Raw genomic sequence first — 14,510 nt, 5'->3', positions numbered from 1 at the left:
ACGCAGAATACAAAGGGCTATCGTAAAAGTGGAAGATCCTCTTATAGTAAAGGAAATAGATCGTTACTTCCCGAGTTAAAGCAACGAGACGGCTAGCGCGTGTCGATTACAAAACTTCGATGACTGAGCTTTCGCAAGTTCCGATACGTGATTTTTCCAAGAAGCTCCTTAACTCCTACCACCAACGTCGCCATCATAGATTGCTCCCACAAATTACGATTTATTTCAACGATCTCGCTCGATTCTCACAATTATTCATCGAAAAACTTTTCAACCAGCATTGATATATAAACCATTTCAAAAACTATACGAAATTTAAAAACGACGATCGAGTGAAACTAAAATTGCTTATTATTAATCATTTAACACACGTGCGTACGTATGTCAAATTATTAAGTGATCAATATTTTTGAATATCAATTATTTTATGAAAATATCGACATTTCATAATCAACATTTTTGAAATATTGATTATTTTATAAAACAAAATTAATTTCATTATAAAATTTCGATTGATTTTTTGACGAGAGAAAATCACTTTTCTACGGATCGTAATACGATCATTGATACATCTTGTATATTAAGAAAAAAATAAATCGCCATTAACCTTATTAATGATCGTAAATGTATATATATATATAAATGAAAAAAATCAATTCCTATTGCTAGAAGTAGTTACCTTAAGAAATGAAATATTGAAATACAGTAGACTTAACATGTAAGATAGAAAGGACGAACAAGAATTCTTCGGGTTATTATAATGATTCTTCTCGATCTTCGAAAACTCTTCGAGAAGAAAAAATTATATGGGTTCAAATCATGCGGAAGATAACTCTTGGAAGTAAGTTTTCGCGATGGTTATTGCTGTACAATAATTCGATGGAGTGAAGACTAAGTTCGGAATCGACACGTCATGGGGTGGAAAGTACCAGGGTGAAAAAAGAAAATTTGCTATTTCCAAAAGCATGTGTCATGATTCGGAGGGTTAACATCGGAGACAAAGAGAAAAGCAGAAGCAGAAGGAGGAGGAAAAGAAGAAGTGGAGGAGGTGAACGGAAGTTGTTCTTGCATCGGTCGAAACTGACAAACTCGAGCAAGTTTTCCACTAGGACTACGAGCTTGTGCCAGTACAACGACAGCTGCGACTTACATAATACGTTTCGCTACAAGTCGTTGTTAGAAAGAGAAGGAGAAAAGCTGAACGAAGGGATATATTATGCGGTATATTTACGCTTTCTAATTTTTTCGCGAAATCCGCCATCTTTGATCGTTTTTAACAAATAAAATTTCGAAAAAATTTTCAATACAATTTACAACACTTTACTTTAAGATGTTACGTCCTAAAAAGTTAAAAACATCGATTTTTCCGAAATATTTTTAATCGACAATATTATCCTTTAAGAATATTCTCTGTAAATTTTATTAGAAAATTCGACAAATTGACAAAGTTATAAACGTTTGAAGTTGATTCTGTCAAATTCAACGTTAAATATACTTAAAATTTTAAACGGTTTTTTTTCTCAAAACTATATTATTCAAATCAGTGTCAATAATATTTTAAAAACTACTGAACCGGTTTGGATAAAATTTGGCACGATTATTTCTCATATCATTATCTAGTTTTTGTCATAAGTGAAAGTTTTTTTTAGCAAACATAGTTCTTTTCTTTTAATCATTAAAAAAGTTTTTAATCATTATTTTTTATCGAAAATCACATGGTAAATTCAATCACTCATATTTGTTTATTAAATGAAAATATTAAAAATCAATTTCGTGAAGGAATGGTTTTTTAATCTACTTTAAGAGCTTTTTTGATAATACCCTGAGGAGATATCATTGGCATCGTAAAAGCTGTACAAAATAATTTTCCCTGGTTCAAGAAGATAACGGATTATCTTAATTTTTTTTTGTTGGAAAATATTCCTCAAGACATGTCTTACAATACATAAATTTAATGATTTTTTTATTGAATGAAATAAAGTACATTTTTTGATAATAACATTACAATTTTTTTAATGAAATAAATTACATGCAAAAAAAATCATAAAAATTGTCTTTTTTTTGAACCGTCTAAGTATATTTAACCCCTTAAATTTTTATGAATTTTTTAGTTTTTTCGATATATCATCATTGCAAAACCGAAAGTTGAATCAAACCAGAATTTCTGTAGCAACTATTATTTTTTTTTCATAAATTTCAAGTCAATCCATCTATGTGTTTACAAGATAGAGTAAATACATCCATACACATGCGCACATATATACATCAAAACACATACATACACAATACATATTTAGTTGTTTAAAGAAACATATAGACATATGTAGATTTTAATACGAATCATAAAGATCTGAAAAAGTTTTTGAATATCTCAAGTAATTTCGGAAATAATCGTTCGTTACACTTTTTGCTGTATCAAGAGTATAAGGAACTTTTCGCAGTTCTGCCTAAAAAAAATAAATGAGAGAAAGAGAGAGAAATGAAGCAAGTACCATTGGCCGTCGTTCGCGGTGTCAACGGACCGGAAGAACGACGATGAAACTCATCACGAAAGTACACAAAAAGTTCTTCTCTTTCTCTTGCTTCCTACTCTCCCTCTCTCTCCCTCTCTCTCTCTCTCTCTCCTCCTTCCTTTTCTCTCTCTCTCTCTCTCTCTCTCTCTCTCTCTCTCTCCCCTTTTCTCTCTTTGCTTCTCTCTCACCAGTATTTCTTCTAACGACCCCACAAGATCCCGTTCCTTTCTTGTTACCCCGTGAGTCGACATATACGACCCTACGAAGAAGATACACGAGGGACTTACTTTCTCTCTCTCTCTTTCTCTTTCTTTTTCTTTCTCTCTCCGAGGACATAGAAACTTTCATCGAGAGTTTGTTCGTAAAAGAGACAGACAGGAAGGGAGAAAAGGAAAACTTGTCCTTAAATAATCCTTTTCAGTTTACAAGGCGCACTTTACTAACTGTAATCATTTTCGAAGACAGAAAAACTTCAAAATAAAGAATATATATATATATATATAATATATTATATATATATATATATATATATTATATATTTTGTGTGTGTGTGTGTAAGCAATGTCATGTTGAAATTCAAATTCAACATAGCAAATTAACTTTGTAGAAATTTCAAAATAGCGGTACTGAATTGAACAACATTTTTTCGTTATTCTCTCATTTCATCTTTTGATCTATTTCATAATATCGTTACGAAATAAAAGCAACACAAATTTGACAATATTTTTCGTACAGATATCAGTTTTATCGAAAATCCAAAATGGCAATGATAAGTTGACTAACATTTCTTCCCAATTATTCCGTCCTACATAAGTTTATTTCTTTTTCTCTTATGCTATAATATTTTCCTCGTTGAAAGTTAGAAATGTATAACTCAAGGACCTATTTAGGAAAGAAAGTTATACCAATACATTTTTAGTGTTTACCATTTACGATCGCTATTCTATCGTCCCGTTGTTGATACCGTATACCTCTTCAAACCTTAGAGACCATTCATACGCTCACCGAACACCTTTGGTGACATAAAAAATACTTCTGTTATAAAATGCTCTGTAATAAAACACTCTGTTGTAAAATATCCCGTTAAATGTTTATTGAACCTTTCAACAGCAAGATCACGCTTCATAATACAATATCTTATTAAATTCTTTATTAAATTTTAAATCAATCAGATCTGTAAGCATTAACATTTTTATCCAATAGAAAGACAGGAACAAATCTTTTATCCTCCGCAAATTCTTCTGAGACGAGCAAGATGTTTAAAAAAAAATTAATCAACCAAAAAAGTAATTAGTATTCGCTATTCAATAAACCCGGTAATTAAATAATTAATAAGTCTGTGATTATTTGTTAAATTTATACTCTGCATCCTGAAAAACTGGTAATTAGCTAATAAATCTGTGTTCCTTATTCTATCAGACCAGTTATAAAATAATCAAATCTATCTAAAATCAGTAAATCAATAATATTAGTTGAAATACTATATTCTCTTATAACTTTTATCGATTATTATTCTTCGATCATTGAGATGGTAACTCATTCTCGAATCATTATAGTGTTTGTAAAATATAACATGAAAGCATTACTTTTAATATTCCATTGTTTTAATACTCTATTCTTTAATACTTTATGTCACAAATAATTCAGGTAATCCTGGTTCGATTCGATTTTCGATTTCGAAATGACGATATATGGGAAAAATAAAGAAAATCATTAAAGTCATATATGCAACGAAAAAAATTCAGATTTCGCAAAAATATTTACGGGGGAATATTTATATAGATGCTCCAAGAAAAGGATCGTCTACATAAATATCATTTTTTTTTTAATGTAATTTATTTCGTTAATAAAAAAATCATTAAATGTATATATCGTAATGTGTACCTTGAGGAATATTTTCCAACAAAAAAAATTAAAATAATCCGTTATCTTCTTGGAATTATCGATGTCGAAGCAAGGAAAATTGTTTTGTATAGCTTTTACGATGCCAATGATATCTCCTCAGGGTATTATCAAAAAAGCTCTTAAAGTAGATTAAAAAAATCAGTCCTTCGCGAAATTGATTTTTAATATTTTCATTTAATAAACAAATATAAGTGATTGAATTTACCATGTGATTTTCGATAAAAAATTTTTATACTTTTTTAATGATTAAAAGAAAAGAACTATATCTCCTAAAAAAAACTTTCACTTATGACAAAAACTGGATAATGATATGAGAAACAATCGTGCTAAATTTTATCCAAATCTGTTCAATAGTTTTAAAAATATCATTGACACTGATTTGAATAATATAGTTTTGAGAAAAAAAAAACCGTTTAAAATTTAAAATACATTTAACGTTGAATTTGATAGAATCAACTTCAAACGTTTATAACTTTGTCAATTTGTCGAATTTTCTAGTAAAATTTACAGAGATGGATAATATTGTCGATTAAAAATATTTCGGAAAAATCGATCTCTTCTATACTTTTTAAATATATATAACTAACAATCATCAATCTCTGGTAAAGATGAATCCCTTCACACTATCTAACCAAAAATTGATTATTTTACTTTGCACAAAAAGAATGCTTGATGACATAAACCACAAATTTATCATATTTATTAGAAGAAATATCAATTTTATGGAAAATCTTTTTCGCAACAATATAAGGGATAAGATGTAGGATGACTTTTGGTTTTACAATGTTTCGAAATGCTTTGGGTGTACTCGACCCAACTCATATTTCTTCGTGTACCACAACACGAAAGGGATTTGAGAAGGGGACGAGAGGAGGACGGGATAGAGCCGAGAAAATTAGCGAAAACTTTCGCATCGAGTTTGAATCCTCGGGCACGCCGCAAAATCGTGCCTTCCTGTTGGAGCAATAAGTCTTCTCTTCTTCCCTAAATCTACCCGTTTTCCCTCCTCCAGCATCACTACTCCTCTCTCTCTCTCTCTCTCTCTCTCACCATACCCGACCCCATCCCTCCTCGCCATCCAAGACCAATCAACCGAAATTTTACCCAGAAACTTTCGACTGAAAATTAATAGTCGCGCGCAGTTTAGTACCCTCTAACGGATTTTCTGGTGAACTATAAGGTTGTCGCATGTTTCCTACTGGTTCGTTGTTTCATTTCTTTTCTCTCTCTCTCTCTCTCTCTCTCTCTCTCTCTCTCTCTCTCTCTCTCACTCTCTCTCTCTCTCTCTCTCTGTCTTTCTCTCTGTCTTTCTCTGTCTCTCCGGTATTGGAACTCGACGTGTACAAATGAAAATTGTTTTAGATTGAAACGAGTTTCGTCCTTTCTTTCTTTTCTCTCCCTTATCAAATGAAAACAATACCAAAAATTAAAATTACTTTCTCTTGCAATTTCGAAACTTTCGATAATAAAATATTTAAATTATATCGTTTGAATAATCTCTCAAATAAATTCTTTCGATCAAATTAATCCGTTTCATAATGACACTTTTTTTTTACGACAATCAATTCAAAATTCTACGAAATACGGTGTATCGTGAGACGTAAAAAAAAAAGAGAGAGAGAAAAAGATAAGAAGAATCTGAAATATAAAAAATAAAATTGAAAAGATCTTCGCGATTAGTGATTAGAAATTTCGTCGGAACTCTTGATAACTCGATGAAGTATTTAACTAAAGCGATGAGAGTCTCTCTCCCATTGGTAAGCAAAGGAAGTCACCAGGCACGCTCTGCTGCTTGCGAGATTAACTTCGACTTATCTGAAGGGATAATTTGTCGGTCTAAAGGAACGGATACGCTCGACACGTAAGGGTTGAGGACGTCTTCGAAGGTTAAAGAGAGAGAGAGAGAGAGAGAGAGAGAGAGAGAGAGAGAGAGAGAGAGAGAGAGAGAGTAGCCTGAAGCTACTTCTCCCGTTAGGATCGAAAGCTTACGTGGCTCTCTTTCCAACGACTGCGTCTTCGTAGGATGTGTCGGAGGTCCTCTAACGCGACGAACGAAGCACTCCCTTGTGATCTCCTTTACGAGCCTCAAGGGTCTCCCTTCGAGAAAGACAGAAAGAGATAGATAGATAGATAGAAATATAATTAGTTTATTATCATGCTCATATAATCGCAACGAACAAGACAAGAACCATTGTAAAGTTAGAAGCGATGAGAAACAGATGAATCAGTTTTAATACTTTGAACTATTTTTGTTCAGATTGATTATGATCACATATATGTATTATCCACTTTATCGTTATATAACTTTGAAAGCACACGTTTATATCCCTGTATTTTTTCGAGTTTCATTTCATTTCGTCGTAACGAAATTAATTGTTACTTCATATCTAAAGTTTCTCCTGTTTGTTTGTTTGTTTGTTTGTTTGTTTTTCTTTTTTTTTTTTTTTAATTATAAGTTGTACTACAACTTTCATATTATATAATTTTCCTAAAAAGAATTAAGCTACAGAAGGTTAATATTAAAATGTTTATACTGAAATAGGCGTTGCGTTGAAATTATTCGAACAATTTGCTTGAAATTACAAACCAAATATCTTCGTGTTTCGCAAAATTATTCCGAAAAATTTTAATGGATGCGATTCGATCTTTTCATTAATCTTCTTCTATAAACATTTTTATAATAAAATAAGCGGCACTTCAATTTGTATGAAATTGTAAACAATATATCTCCACGTTTTCTAAAAGTTTTATATAAAATTTCAATATATCCGACTTAGATATTTTGTTTATTTTTAACATAAAAGTGTTTCTAATCGAACAGAAATAATTTTGAATATTTTCAAGCGATTAGTATGATATTTTATGTGTGATATTATAATGGTACAAAAACTTTTCGTGAAATTTTGTCACAGTTGATTTAAATCAATTTGTACTTATATTCAAGAAGAAAGTTTACGCGCTCATTTGGAACATCCAATGAATCATACATAATTTAAAATACGAATGGAATTAGAATAAAAAAGAATGGAATTTCTGTTAAAAGTTAGAATAATGGCAATCGCTATGTGGTAATCTATAAAAATAACATAATATTTTGAATAAAAAATAAAAAAAAAATAAAAAAAAAAAGATACAACAAGACTAATTTTAAAGTTGATATTGTCTATAATAAAAAAGTATTATAATACGTGATAGATAAGTGTGTTATTGTATACGTTACATAGATACTTACGTCTTATTCGCTCTTGTAGCTAATTCGCAATGGAGAAAAATTTTTCAAGCGCGCTCAAGCAATTTTACTACCGACAGAGTCCCGTCGGCAAATTGATACCGCTTCGTTCCAGGCGCGCGCCTTACACGAGACCGAGCAACTATTGGACGTTCTATCAAAAGCAGTCGAGCGCAAGAACGACGACTTCCGTCGGTGTATAAGAACGTTACGGGATAGTCCGATTAACTCACTCTCCTTCTTTGAAAAAAATCCGTTTTTCTCAATTTTCCCTATTTATTTTTTTCTTTTTATTCCTTTTATTAATTTTTTATTTTTTTGGTAAAATATCCACATTACCTTGAATCGTTGCCAATTGTTCTATTTGTTGTTGTTTTCTTTTTTTTTTTTTTATTATTACTATTCTTAGAATAATTCGAAGAGTGATGGACCACTTTTTCTTAAAAGCTTCAATGTTTCAAAAAAGTTTTGAATTTAATAGATATACAAAGAAATAAAAAATATGTTATGAAAGTAAATACCTACGTGAAAAAATTATAATATCAAGATAAAATTGAAAAATAATTTTTGATTTTTGTAAAAAGAAAAAAAGAAGAAATTTTTTCCCATGTAAAAGGTCACCTCACTCAAAAAAAAAAAGTTTTGTATATAATAAAAAGAAGAATTGTTATTTTTGCTTGCATAAAACCGCTCTACAAAAGATCACATAAATTCAAAAATTTTAAACATCCTCCGTGGAATCGCTTATTATATCTCACACATCAAATTCAGTTGAATTGTTTAGATGTATATCTGTATTATGTTTTACAACCGACCTATTCAGCATTACCTTCTTTCTTTAGAAAATTATCTTCAAACTTTTGGACTACAAAATCTATAAAATTTTCATTCGAAGATGAATCTTCCGTAAGGCAGATGTTTACGTTTATCACATTTGTTTGAATTTTTAACACGTTTTATTACTTTTTCCGTTTGAAACATCTCCTACGTTTTCTAATTCGTTAAACTACATGATGATGTACCGAGGATTGAATTAATTTTATTTAGCATTGTATCTGGCGTGTCTGCCACGGTAGTCTTTTTACTAATTGCTTGCGAGCATCCAGGTGAGACAGTTTCTGGTTCTTTATTTTCCTTTATATCTTCTTCAGTTATACGAACCAAACGTTTTTCTGGTTGTTATTCATTTAAGAAATACATAATAGATCTTCGTTTTTAAAAATGATTAACAGAAAGAATGCAAATTTAGCAACTCTGTAATAAATAGTCGAATATATGTTATAAAAACGTAGCAATATATAATTTTACAATGGATCAAATATTCCTGAAAAAAACCGGTCCATCTATGCCAAAAATCAAGGAGTGGCGACTCACTCGTTTTTCACTCGTCGTACTATCATAAGCATAATCTTTAAATTTCATATTAACGGATTATATTTCAGAAAATAATTATTTCTGAATAATTATTTTTTAATAAATTATGATCTAAGAACTAAGCAGAAAATTGTCGAGAATATTTAATTACTATATTACAAATAACTAATCTAATTTCTTAATTAAAAACAAATAAACAATATTGTTTATGAGTTTTGTTAATAATTACCAATCTTATCATTAAAAATATGTAGTAAAAGATCGGACTATATCAACAAAATATGAGACCGAATCGTCTGATTCGTTGGAATTACTCTAATTATTTCAAAAAAGAAAGAAAGAAAAAAATTTTTCTATCATCCGACTTTTAGTTTTTTAAATATCCAAAAGTATATTAAAAGGATAAATGATTTTTTTTCAATTTTTTAAAAATTGGAAAAAGAAAATGTACTACGCACAAAGAGATCGACTAACAATAAGTTAGCAGAGTGTAAATATGAATCTTCTTATCGTTCGAAGTTCGAAGGGAATGTGATTCATTTTCCTTCAAGATCTGAATTTCGTTCTCGGATCTCTTTTCTCTTTGTACGTTCAATGCACGTGCGTTACCGGCTACCGGAAGTAAGAAAGAGAAAGAGAAAGAGGGAGAGAAAGAGAGAAAAGACTCACGAATCGTAATCCGCGTTCCTTCAAGCTACGATTTCCTTTCGTTTAATATACTGGGCTAGACTAGCAATACGTGTTACGATTCAAAGAAAAGTGATTTCTCTTAAAAAAAAAAAAAAGAATCAATCGTAATATTAATATAAAATTACTTCTCTTTTTCTTTTTTTTTTTTTTAATAACCCATTGTCAAAACTAGATTTCAAAAAAGATTCATTATTTAAAAGTTTGAATGTCACTTGCGATCATTAATGGTGTTAGTAAAGATAGTCTCTCTATGTGGTCGAGTTTCTCTTTCCATTAGTCACACATATTCCTTCGTGTTAATTCTACCATAAAGTATTATTGTGTGACAATAGTATTTATATATAGTAAAGATATGATAGGTCAATGATATATGGGTACGTAGAAACAAGCAAGAAGCTAATGATATCAATGTTCTTATGTACATTATGATTATTTATAAATAATGAAAATTGAAAATAATCTTTTGAAAGATGAGTGATCCTCAATTCATATAGTATTTAAGTATCGATTACGTTGGATCATCATACAATAGTAATAAACAATTCTAATCATAGAGTAATAACTTTTCAATTCATGCACATTTCAGAAATACATCGTTTAAAAATAACCGTAGCAATTGAGAAATTGTTACGTTTTCTTTTACCGCATATAAATGTTAATAATATACATTGATAAATGTAGATCCGATTATATTGATCTTTCGCAGAATAATAGGGTAAAAAGATATAATATAAGTTTTTACTTGAGAAGATTCCATCTTTCTTATATATTCCGAGATCTAAGAATTAGTAAGCTTTATACGTCAGTTGACTCGAAGATGCCCGAGGATAATTCTTAAAAATCTCCTATAGGAAAGCTGGCCATCAGTGAAAAGCATTAATTAACGAACGTTCCGTCGTCCATCGTCGTCGTCTCGTGGCCGGCAACGTGAGGCGCGATAATACGAGAGGAGCCGAGATAATTATGCGCTCTCAAGATATCCGACTCTGGGTCTTCAACCCCTCCGCTAAAACCACCCTCATCCTCACCTTCTCATTCGACCATCTCTCGATATTATATAAAATATATCTTGAAGGTCTGCAGCGTTCTCCTTTTCATTTTCTCTCTCTCTCTCTCTCTCTCTTCCTTTCTCAAGCATTTCTTCTCATTTTCCTTTTTCACTTTTCCATTTTTTTCTTCTTTTTTTATTATTATTAATTTTTTTTTCCTTTTTTTGGTAACTTCGGCTTTATCGCGAACCGCCACTTACGAAACCATAAAAAGCTCCAACGAGGGTAGATGAGCAAACGAGGGTGGTCTGCTACCTTCGAGCCATCATTTTTTTTCTTATTTTATTTTCTTTGTTTTGCTTGTTTCTTCTTCGAGGAACTTGGTGTGAGAACATCAGTAAATGACCGTTTAAAGTTTCGCTGGATATTAATACTTCTTTTTTATTCTTTTTTGTTTTTTAAATAAGCCCTCCGTTAAAAAAATCACGGATTATTACAAATGATCTTACATAAGGAAATGTCATTTTGATTTATTTTATTTAATTAAAAAAAAAAAGAATAATATTTACTTACACAGTAGATGTCTCTAGAATAAGTGGGAAATATTTTGAAGATGGCTTCGACATATTAAAACGATAAAAAAAAAGTTCATATAAACACGTACTCTATTAGATTGTTTTTGTACTTATCGCGAATGAGGTATCGCAATAATTCTTTCATTAAATAAACGAAAGCCATTATATATAGAACCTCCATTGACAATGTTGAAACTCTTCGTGAAAGAATTGAATAACATTCCAGCAAATCCGAACAACATGAAGATATATGGAAAGAGGTGAGTAAGATAGTCATTGGCAAGTGGTAAGACATCTACTAGCTTGTATTCAAATTCGAGATGATAATTTCAAACATCCCTTATAAAACTAAACAGATAGAATATGTTGAAAATCGGATTATCTATAACTCGATAACAAAATCAAATAAGACATATGTTTTTTTTATTATTCACATTTTCTAAAGTTATCCCTGAAATATTCCCATTTATTCTGAGTCTGTATATACATATATACTCATATATATATTCTGTATAATTTCATTTTCGAATCATTAACAAAAATTTTGTTTCTGCATTCTTACTTAGCATCTCGTAGATTCTAAGAAAAAGGAACGATTGGACGAACTAGCTCATTGATTCATTTTCCAATAACAATAAATAAAGTGGTCATTCATGGATGCATACGTGCATGGAATACTACTTCGTTTCCATTCTTTTCTTATCCTTCTTTCCCCTTTCCCTTTTTCCTTATGCGTTTTATCCCTTCGGTAGACATCGACTTCTTTCGGTCGTTACGCACGAACGGAATAAAATCGAAGTTACGCGAGCGTAACGCAAATCCTTCGGAATCGAGGATAAAATAAGGGAGCTTGTGTTCTTCCATCGCGATAATCGAGTAGGATTCAACTCTCGCTTCCTTACTCGATAACGTTTTTCGATCGTCGTTCCCACGGGAAGCTAAGGAATTTCCTGCTGAAATCCGTAAATTTCAAGTCGAAAAAAGGGAAGAAAAATTCGCGATTCTCAGCGAAATGAAATTTCAGTTGATAAAAATGATGAGAACGAAAGATAAGCAACGTTCTGTTTTGTCAAGGAGGATCTGCTACCTGAACCCCTGACAAAAAAGAAAAGCTGTGTTTTATCTCAAATAGATACGACCGAAGTACTTCCGGTTAATAGTTAACACTATTCTAAATATTTCTACACCATTTTTTCTTTTTTTTTTCATTTCCATTAAACATCCGACTTATTATGAAATTGATAATTTTTGAAATATCCACCATCTTGAAACTAAAAGTAGTCGTAAATTCCTCTTAAATTTTCGTGAGATGTAACTCGATTTATAGTTTAATATTAATTCAATTAATTCAATTCAATTCAATTTAGAAATCTATTGTAAAACAATTACGTGCTTGCGCACGCGTAAGAATGTATGAACGAATCTGCATGGATAAAAATATATAATATTTTAAACTTTGACAAGAGACTAATATATTATACATGGGGATCTTTCGTTAAGTTTACCAAATTAAAATTTTTATCCGTTTACAATCTATGATTGCTTTCATAAAAAATGTCGAAACAAATTTATGGTCATGCCTGATACTATTTTAAATTTTCTCGACAAATTCCAATTCTTTCTGTTGCATATGCAAATTTTTATGAATTTTTTAATCTTAAAAAATATCACTATTTCGAAACCGAAAATTAAAAATCTTCATATCTAAAATTGATTATTAGATTGATATATAATAATAAATATGATTCATCTGATTGCGATAAGCTGTGGAAGTAGCGTTAAAAAGTACATAATTCATTTACGACGTTACAAGTATACACGCATATAAGAAAAGATAACAAAGATGTTAAAATATGAGAGATCCGCACCATAAATTTGACACTTCGATCCTAAACAGCGAAAAGTCACGCTCGTTAAGAATATTCGATTTTATAGATAACAGAGATTTTATTGTCCCCAATTGTCCGCTTAATGGAATTAACTTGTCCCTCGAAACACATCCCAACACGGAATCCTACTGTTGTTCATAAACTACGAATTATACGAAGATAAAATCCCTGAAACAGTCGAACGAAAAGTGTTGCTAATTGTTTTATACAGAAATCATTCAGTAATTTCAATTAATTATGTTTTTCATTAAATCTCAATTATGTTCAGTTATTTAAATTTAAATTTACGAAACACTAGTTTCTCCAAATTCAACAACTTATATACTATTTTATTTAGAAAAAAGGAAACAGCGGAAAAAAACAGATATTATTTTCTACTATTTTGCATTGAAGATCATAAAAAGTTTAACTTATTAAAAATCCGATATGACAGTACTAACTTCTTATACATATTTTCAAAATCTGAACTATTATTTTTGATCATAATATACACAAATCTATTTTTATTATACATAGTTATACATAAAAATAAAAAATAAGAATAAAACTCAACTAATTCGTAAGAAAAATCACATTTAACATAATTTTTTAGAAAATTCTATATACATATGTACACGTCATTTTTAAAGTAGATAACGATTTATACATCGAGTCACGAACTTTCTCGCAACTTTGCATCGTTAATCATTCTTTTCGAATATTTCTACATAATTAATGAGTGAGACAAAGAGAGAAATCGGTTAGATGCATCCTGGAAATACTCAGTGGCCATCAAGCACGATACCTTCGTATATGCGTGTGTGTGTATGTATGTTTGTGTACATACGCATGTATACATGTTACAGTCTGAAAGTGATGAAAGGGTGGAAGGGAGAGAATTTCGAACGTCGGATTGTCGTGCGGTTGATGGCCGTGTTAATTAAACGTGCCTAGTCTCGTTTCGATGATCTGGTGTGCGATTTTTCAAATCCAATTGGCCGAACGTACAATTAAAACCATGTGTATCTATATACACATATATGCATGTGTGTGTGTGTGTGTGTGTGTGTGTGTGTGTGTGTATGTGTGTGTGTATATCGATATGATCATATATACTTATGAAATTTTTATTTAATAGAAATACTTAGTAGAAAATATATATGTATGTATATATAATATGTATATATATATATATGTGTGTGTGTATGTATATATGTAAAGTTATATGGTCGTAATCTATATGTAATCTATATGAACATGTATACATATGAAATTTTTATTTAATAGAAATATTTAGTAGAAATTGTTAGTCAGGTCAAAATTAAAAATTATAATTTAATATGTAAAATACGTTTTCATTCTTAGGT

At 30.5% G+C, this 14,510-nt stretch overlaps 1 protein-coding gene across 3 annotated transcripts in view; it reads right to left on the bottom strand.

The window, feature by feature from the left end:
• LOC122632888 (probable G-protein coupled receptor B0563.6) overlaps positions 1-14,510 on the bottom strand; it is a 40,406-nt gene that overhangs the window by 21,130 nt on the left and 4,766 nt on the right. The window contains exon 1 of one of the 3 annotated variants that reach the window (XM_043820167.1): positions 6,408-6,457. The exons of the other annotated variants lie outside the window; for them this stretch is intronic. The gene's annotated coding sequence lies outside the window, so the exon portion shown is untranslated. Of the gene's footprint in view, positions 1-6,407; positions 6,458-14,510 lie in introns of those variants that run through there. 3 annotated transcript variants of the gene reach the window in all.

The sequence above is a fragment of the Vespula pensylvanica genome, chromosome 11 (genome assembly GCF_014466175.1).
Source record: "Vespula pensylvanica isolate Volc-1 chromosome 11, ASM1446617v1, whole genome shotgun sequence".
Taxonomy (NCBI): domain Eukaryota; kingdom Metazoa; phylum Arthropoda; class Insecta; order Hymenoptera; family Vespidae; genus Vespula; species Vespula pensylvanica.
This window is presented reverse-complemented; position numbering and strand designations above follow the sequence as displayed.